Here is an 8,213-nt window from a genome sequence, read left to right as displayed (position 1 = left end):
GGTTTGCTAGGGTTTGTGTTCCATTTCAGTTTTCCTTCTCTTTCTGCAAGTAGAATAGCCCCTGTAGAATTAGTTTCCTTTCATCACAGTTAAATCTTCTTCTGAGAACTCATAGAAGTTGGCTTAAGCTCCTAGTGAACTTGCACCAGCTGATCAAGTGACAGCCTGTAGTAAGAGCTAGTACTTGTGCATATAGCACCATCACTTCCAAGTTTGTTATGAACTATCGGGTTGATAAAAGTAAAGAAGGAAGCCCCAGGAGTTGCAGCATTATCGCTGCAATACTGGAGCTCGCCACCAAGCTAAAACATAATCACCCTCTTATTTTTTTCAATTGTGGAAGAATAGGTATTTATGCTACAAAATGTCCTCATAAGCATGACAATGATGATGAGGAAGATTCAAACAGAAGGATATACAAAAAGAAAGGATTTACTAAGAAGAATTTCCTCTCTAAACAAGATGAATCTGATGAGGATGAATATGTGGTCATAAAAAAGAAATCATCCAAAGGAAGTAATGATAAATCAGATGAAGAAAATGACTATGTTGGGAGCAAGGAAGTACTATTTATGGAATTCACTGAAGATGATGAATCAAGATAGGAAAACGAAGAAGATACAAATGAATTATTAATACGTTCCATTGAAGAAAATGGAAAGTTATGAACGAAGGTCATCTCAATTAAAACAGATAAAGTGGAATTTAAAAGAAGGGAGGACATCTTATATGAAAGACATGAAGATGAAATAGTATATCTCAAGAAAGAATTAGAACAAATCAAAAGAAGTTGGAAAAGTTCTCAAACACTTGATTACATTCTCAACACTCAGAAATCTCAAAGTGACAAGTCTGGGATTGGTTTTAAAGAAGAATCATCAAATACTAAGGATAATGCAAGAAGCCATGTCGACATACTTTGCAGCAATCCAAAAGAAGAAAAATCATCACATCAAAGGCCCTTCTTAAATCCAAATAATGAAGAAAGAGAAACTCCAATAAATAAGGTTTATTCAAATCATGGCTATTATAACAGGTACCAAACTATCTTTCTTGGGCATTGTTATTATTGTAAAAAAATTGGTCATCAAGCTAAACATTGCATGGCTTGTAAGAATGAAGCACCAAGGTTGAAGGATCAAACAAACAAACCATGTAGTCTCAAAGGGCAAGGACAAAACAATACCTTCAACTCTTTTGATCATTTGGCCAAATTTGATCTAATTTTCTGATTATGTAATGATAATGGACATAGTGAATAAAATTTCCCCCTCAAAAGAAGAGAAGCAAAAGATGAAAATCCCAATAAAGATAAATGTGGTCTAGCTCTATGTGCTCATAGTGAGGAAAATATTTGTTTTGTGGAATAGTGGGTGCTCCAGACATATGACAGGTGACAAAAGAAAGTTTGTCTCATTAAAAAAAGGAAGGAAATGTATCCTTTGGGAGTGGATCTACCAAAATTGCTGGAAAAGGAACCGTTACCCTTATTAATGGAAAATGAAAAGCTCAAAATGCTTTGCTGGTAGATGGGCTCAAACACAATCTCTTGAGTGTTAACCAAATCTGTGATCAAGGACATAATGTTGTCTTCAACACAAAAAATTGTGAAATAAAGAACTCTTCCTCAGGAGAACTTGTGGCTAAAGGAGTTAGAACATCAGATAACGTCTACATTCTGAACAAAATTCAAGAAAATAAATGTTATTTAAGTCAAACAAATGAAAGTTGGTTGTGGCATAAGAGACTGGGGCATACAAGTTTTGATAATTTGATCAATATCAGTAAAATCAATGCAGTAAGAGACATTCTGAGATGTTCAATCCAGATCAAGTTGTATGTGGCTCATGTCAACATGGCAAGAAAACTAGAACCAGTCACAAGAACAAGGAATTCTCCACATCAAACCTATAGAGATCATTCATGCAGATTTATGTGGGCCAACCATAACTCCAACACTCCTAGGAGAAAGGTACTTTTCTTTATTTTTTGGTGACTATACTAGAATGATGTGGGTATATTTCATAAAAATACAAATCTGAAGCATTTGAATGTTTTAAGAATCTTAAAGCTCTTGTATAAAATGAAAAGGACTCCAAAATTAAATGTCTTAGAATGGATAGACAGGGAGAATTCACATCAAAAGAATTTGATGAATTTTGTAACGAACATGGAATCAAAAGAGAATTATCTACTGCTAGAACACCTAAGCAAAATGGGGTAGTTGAAAGGAGAAAACGAATTGTTCAAGAAATGGCAAGAACTATGTTACTAGCAGCTGACTTGTAGCCAAAATTTTGGAAGGAAGCGATCAGGGCAAAAGTTATACCTTGAATCAAACTCAACTAAGACCAAATAATGAGAAGCCTCCTTATGAATTGTGGAAAGGAAGACATGCTTTAGTAAAATACTTTAGGATTTTTGGAAGAAAATGCTTTATAAAGATCAATGATGACTCACCAGGAAATTTTGATTCTCAAATTGATGAAGGAATATTTCTTGGATATTCTACCAAAAGCAAGGCTTACAAGTGCTACAATAATCGACTATGGAAAATAGTGGAAAGTATTGATGTAAATATTGATGAAGGCCTCCTAGAAAAGAAAATTGAAGATCATGAAGTTGACCCCTTTATTGAAGAAAGTGAAGAAGAACCTGAAAATGAGGGAAAATGTCAAGAAAAAGTACCATCTCAAACTCCTTCAAAAGTCAAATTCCTCCAAAAAAATCACCCAGAAGAGAAGATTATTGGCAATGTAGATGACGGAATACAAACCCGAAGAAGGATGACAAGTGCACTAAAGAAAAATTATGTTTCTCTCCTATATATGATAGAACCAAAAACCTTTACTCAAGCAAGGATCCTCATTGGGTGGAAGTCATGGAAGAAGAAATGTCTCAAATCGAGAAAAACGAGACATGGGAACTCGTACCTCGTCCGAAGGATAAAAATATAATTGGAACTGAGTGGGTTTTCAAAACAAAATGAATGAAGATGGAAAAATTATCAGAAATAAGGCAAGACTTGTCTGTAAGGGTTATTAACAGATTGAAGGAATCGATATTGAAGAAACCTTTGCACTAGTAGCTCATATGGAAGTTATAAGGATGTTCATGGCATTTTCTTGCTCAAAAGGATTCAAAATCTATCAAATGGATGTAAAATCAACATTTCTAAATGGGGAACTCAAGGAAGAAGTCTGCATGGAGCAACCAGAAGGTTTTGATCTGGCATAAGGAAAAGACTTTGTATGTAAGTTGAAAAAGGCATTGCACAGTTTGAAACCTAGAGCATGTTACACAAGACTGAATCACTATCTACAACAAGAAAAAATCAAAAAGGGGGTGGCAGGAAGTAATCTCTACATGAATATGGATAAGGATAAATTACTAATCACCCTTGTATATGTTGATGTTCTGATTTTTGCCAGAAATAATGATGAAATGAGCCATGAATTTTCTCAAAGTATGTCAAAAGAATTTGAAATGTCAATGATTGGTGAGCTATCCTACTTCCTTGGACTACAAGTATTGCAAACCACAACAGGTATGCTTATCTCTCAAACAAATAATATCTCAAAGACATGCTTAAAAGATATGGAATGGAAGATTGTGCACCTATGAACACACCGATGACCACAAACTGGGAAGATTTCAATCAGCTCCTAAGAAATCCGACATGTTGGTTGTCAAAAGAATTCTCAGATACTTAAAAGGAACTCCTCACTTTGGTCTTTGGTATCCCAAAATCACAAATATTACAATAACAACTTATACTGATGCTGATTGGGCTAGAATCATGGATGATCATAAAAGCACCAATGGAAATGCAATTTTTATGGAGATTTCCTGGTAGCTTGGCTCAGCAAAAAAAATCATCTTTCTCTCTATAGTTGAAGCCGAATATATAGCCACAACTAACTGTTGTACACAAATACTATGGATGAAGGAAGATTTAAAGGATGTCAACATAGAAACTAAACAGCCAATCACCATCTATTGTGACAACACAAGTTATATTAGTCTTAGTAAAAATCCAGTGATGCACTCAAAGACGAAACATATACCAATCAAGTATCATTTTCTCTGTGAACAGGTGGCTAAACAAAACATTAGGTTGGAAGATATCAAAACAAAGCAAGAGATTGCAGATATTTTCACCAAACCTCTTCCTCGAGAAGCATTTGAACATTTCCGTCAAAATATGGGGGTTATTTATTTAGAATCACACTAAATCGATTCTTAAGATGCTACATGACAAGGGGAGCAGTTTGACAGGGGGAGCAGTTCGAGAGGGGGAGTCCTTGTGCACTCCTTTTCCATTGATGTCAAAGGGGGAGAGAAGAAGAATATTGCCATCAATGACAAAGGGGGAGATTTTTGATCTAGATTGTTATTGATGTCAATATGGCAATATTCTGAGATACTAAATGATGATGTGAAGCCAAGGAGAAGCAAATCTGTGAAGCAATAGGAGCAAGAAGCCAAGGAGGAAAGCCATCAAGGAATTCGTTGAAGTCAAGACCATCGAGAATCAAAGAGTGTTATGCTCTTAACCTACAAAAGAATACCCAAATACAGAATATGCGAAGAAAAGATACCCAGAACACAGAATAGCAATGATTTTATTATTCAGAAAGCAATGTTCACATGCCTCTTCGAGGGGGCAACCTCCAATAGAGCAGAGCTCGATTACAAAAACAAGACACAATGCTCCTCGCAGGGAGTCTCTATCCTTTATATATGACTCATACATGCAATACCACGGGCCAATACCGTGGATTTTATTAATACCATCTATCTAATACTACGGCCCATTTGAAACTAACTGTGGTCCCGTCATTAATTGCGGGTTAACCACTTACAAATATTAATATGGGCTTTATTGACTCTTGACTATGACGTGATCCCATGACATAAATAAGGGGGTTAGGGTGGGACCCTAACATGCCCTCCCCCTTAAGACTAGCCTTGTCCTCAAGGCTGAAGCTGCGGAAACTGCTGAAAAATAGTGGCTGGTTCCCAAGTTGCATCTTCCGGAGAGGTGTCTTTCCATTTGACAAGGACTTCCTTAATCATGCGGTCGCGCAGGTGCTTGTCTCATGTATCTAGAACCTGTTCAGGTTGAAGCCAGATTGACCCTTCTTCGTCCAATTCAGGTAGACTGGTTTGGACTCGGAAATTGTTCCCAATCACTTTCTTGAGGCATGATACATGGAAAACTGGATGGATTTTTGCCGTAGGTGGCAAATCCAACTTGTAAGCCACTTCTCCAATGCGCTGAAGTACTTGGAATGGTCCATAGAATTTTGGAGAGAGCTTTTGACAACCCTTGTCTTTGAGTGATGTTTGCTTATATGGTTGCAGCCTCAAAAAGACCTGATCCCCTTCTTGAAATTGGCGCTCTGATCGATGTTGGTCGGCCTGTTGCCTCATGCGGTTCTGAGCTTGATGAAGATTCTCTCTAAGATGGGCGAGCATGGTTGCACGGTGTTGTAGGAGTTGATCCACTGCTTGTACTTTAGAGCACCCCTGGAGATAAGAAGTAGGGGAAGGCGGAAGTTGACCATAGACTGCTTCATAGGGAGTCATTTTGGTGGTGGCATGATAGTTGGTGTTATACCACCATTCAGCCAGAGGTAACCACTGTACCCAAAGGTGTTGCTTTTCTGAAGTGAAACACCTAAGGTAGGTTTCTAGACATTTGTTGACGGCTTCAGTTTGACCATCTGTTTGCGGATGATATGAAGTACTGAGTTTGAGTTGAGTGCCTTGTATTCTGAAGAGTTCCTGCCAAAAATTACTGGTGAAGATTGGGTCGCGGTCGGACACAATAGAAGTGGGCATGCCATGCAATTTGAATATCTGATCCATGAAAGATTGAGCAACCAAAGTTGGTGTAAACGGGTGGGGTAGGGCACAGAAATGAGCATACTTCGACAGTCGGTCCACAACCACCATGATGACTGACTTGTTCCCTAACTTTGGAAGACCTGTAATGAAATCCATAGAAACCTCCGTCCAAATTGATGCCGGAATGGGCAATGGTTGTAATGAGCCTGGTGTGTTGACGGTTTCCCCTTTGTGGCGTTGACAGACATCACATTCTGCTACGAAAGTAAGGATGTCCTATTTCATGCCTGTCCAAAAAAATGATCTTCTGGTGCGAGCATACGTCTTCTGAAAGCCCGAATGTCCTGCAATGGGAGATGAGTGCAATTCTGCCAAAATGCGACTTTTGAGGGTGGATGTTGGTGATATTACAACTCTGTCCTTGTAGCGAAGAATATCATTCTGCCACGAGTAGCCCTTGCTGGGATTAGGATCGACCTGCAATTGAGAAATGAGTTGGGAGAGCCCTGGGTGTGAAAACCATTCCCTGCGAGCCTCTTCAATCCAGTCTGGAATGGGGAGGGAAATTGCGAGCAGAGTACTTTCCTCCTCAAATTGGCGAGATAATGCATCTGCTACACTGTTGTCTTTCCCTTTCTTGTAAATGATCTCATAATCATATCCCATCATTTTGGCTAACCATTTATTTTGTTGTGGGGAGGATAGGCGTTGCTCCAAAAAAAATTTAAGACTGTGATGATCTGTGCGGATTTGGAAACGTCGCCCCAATAAGTAAGGTCGCCAGGTCTCGAATGCATGTAAGATGGCCATCATTTCCTTCTCGTAGGTAGATTGGCCCAGATTCCTCCCACTGAGTTGTTGGCTTGTGAAGGCCAATGGTCGCCCTTCCTGCATTAAGACCGCCCCAATACCTGTACCCGAAGCATCACATTCAATGACAAAGGATTTGGTGAAGTCAGGTAGTGCTAAGACTGGAGTGGAACACATGGCATTTTTGAGAGCAGTAAATGCCTGTTGTGCTTCCTCGTTCCAGAAGAAGGAATTTTTTTTTAGGAGTTGAGTGAGGGGCTTCGCTATGCGGCCGTAGTTGCGGAAAAATTTACGATAATAGCCTGTGAGACCCAAAAATCCTCTCAAGTTCTTCAAGGTCTTAGGTTGAGGCCATTCTTGCATTGCCTGGATCTTTTTGGGGTCCACCTTGACACCTTCACGCCCCACAATGTGGCCCAAATACTCAACTTCTTCCATGCCAAACGAACACTTAGACATCTTGACGAATAATTTATGCTTGCGGAGTAGTTGCAAGAGTAGATCTACATGCTGAAGATGTGCCGCCCAAGTGCCACTATAGATGAGGATGTCATCGAAGAAGACAAGGACAAATTTTCTAAGATATGGTTTGAGAATGTGATTCATAAGGCTCTGAAAAGTAGAGGGGGCATTACAGAGACCAAATGGCATGACTAGGAACTCATAATGGCCTTCATGAGTTCTAAAAGCCGTCTTGGGAATGTCGAATTCCTTCATGCGAATTTGGTGGTAGCCTGAGCGAAGATCCAACTTAGTGAAGAATTGAGCCCCATTGAGTTCGTCCAGCAAATCGTCAACCACCGGGATGGGAAATTTATCTTTGACTGTCAACTTATTGAGGGCTCTGAAGTCGGGACACATCCACCACTCCCCATCTTTCTTGAGGACCATGACCACTGGGGATGAATAAGGACTAATGCTGGGACGAATGACACCTGCTTCCAACAATTCCTTGATGATTTTTTCTATTTCATTATTTTGGGTGAACGGATATCTGTATGGCCGCACATTTGGGGGTTGGGCCCCTGGAACCAAGGTGATTCTATGATCATGTTCCCCTCGCGAGGGTGGAAGCTCATGAGGCTTGTCAAAGACCATCCGATGGTTATTTAAAATTTGTTGCATCTCAGGATGAATTGGCAGAGACGGGGTTTCGAGTACCTGGATGGCATTAAATTGAGCGACCACTCCATGATGGCCCTTTTTTAACAATTTTTCCATCCTATGCAAGCTGATGATAGAGGGGGCTCCCGCCTGGAGTCCACGGAGGGTATGTGTGGAGTTGTTCTGCTTAAAACTCATATATAACTCCTGGAAATCCATTGTGATTGGCCCAAGAGTGTGGAGCCATTCAGCGCCTAGGACAATGTCGCAACCCCCCATGTGTATGGCAAACATGTGGGTTTTCAACTGATAATCCCCCATTTGAAGTTTGACATTTTCACAGCGGCCTTCACATTTCATTGTGCCCCCATCTGCAATTTGGACTTGGAAGTTAGAGACTGCCCGTACAAAACAATGTACTGCTTCTGCGATTTTTTGATGGATGA

The sequence above is a fragment of the Pinus tabuliformis genome, chromosome 5_2 (genome assembly GCF_031772625.1).
Source record: "Pinus tabuliformis cultivar Carrire ecotype Pingquan chromosome 5_2, CPIR1, whole genome shotgun sequence".
Lineage (NCBI taxonomy): Eukaryota > Viridiplantae > Streptophyta > Pinopsida > Pinales > Pinaceae > Pinus > Pinus tabuliformis.
The sequence above is the reverse complement of the archived record's forward strand: the minus strand, read 5'-3'. Positions refer to the sequence as shown.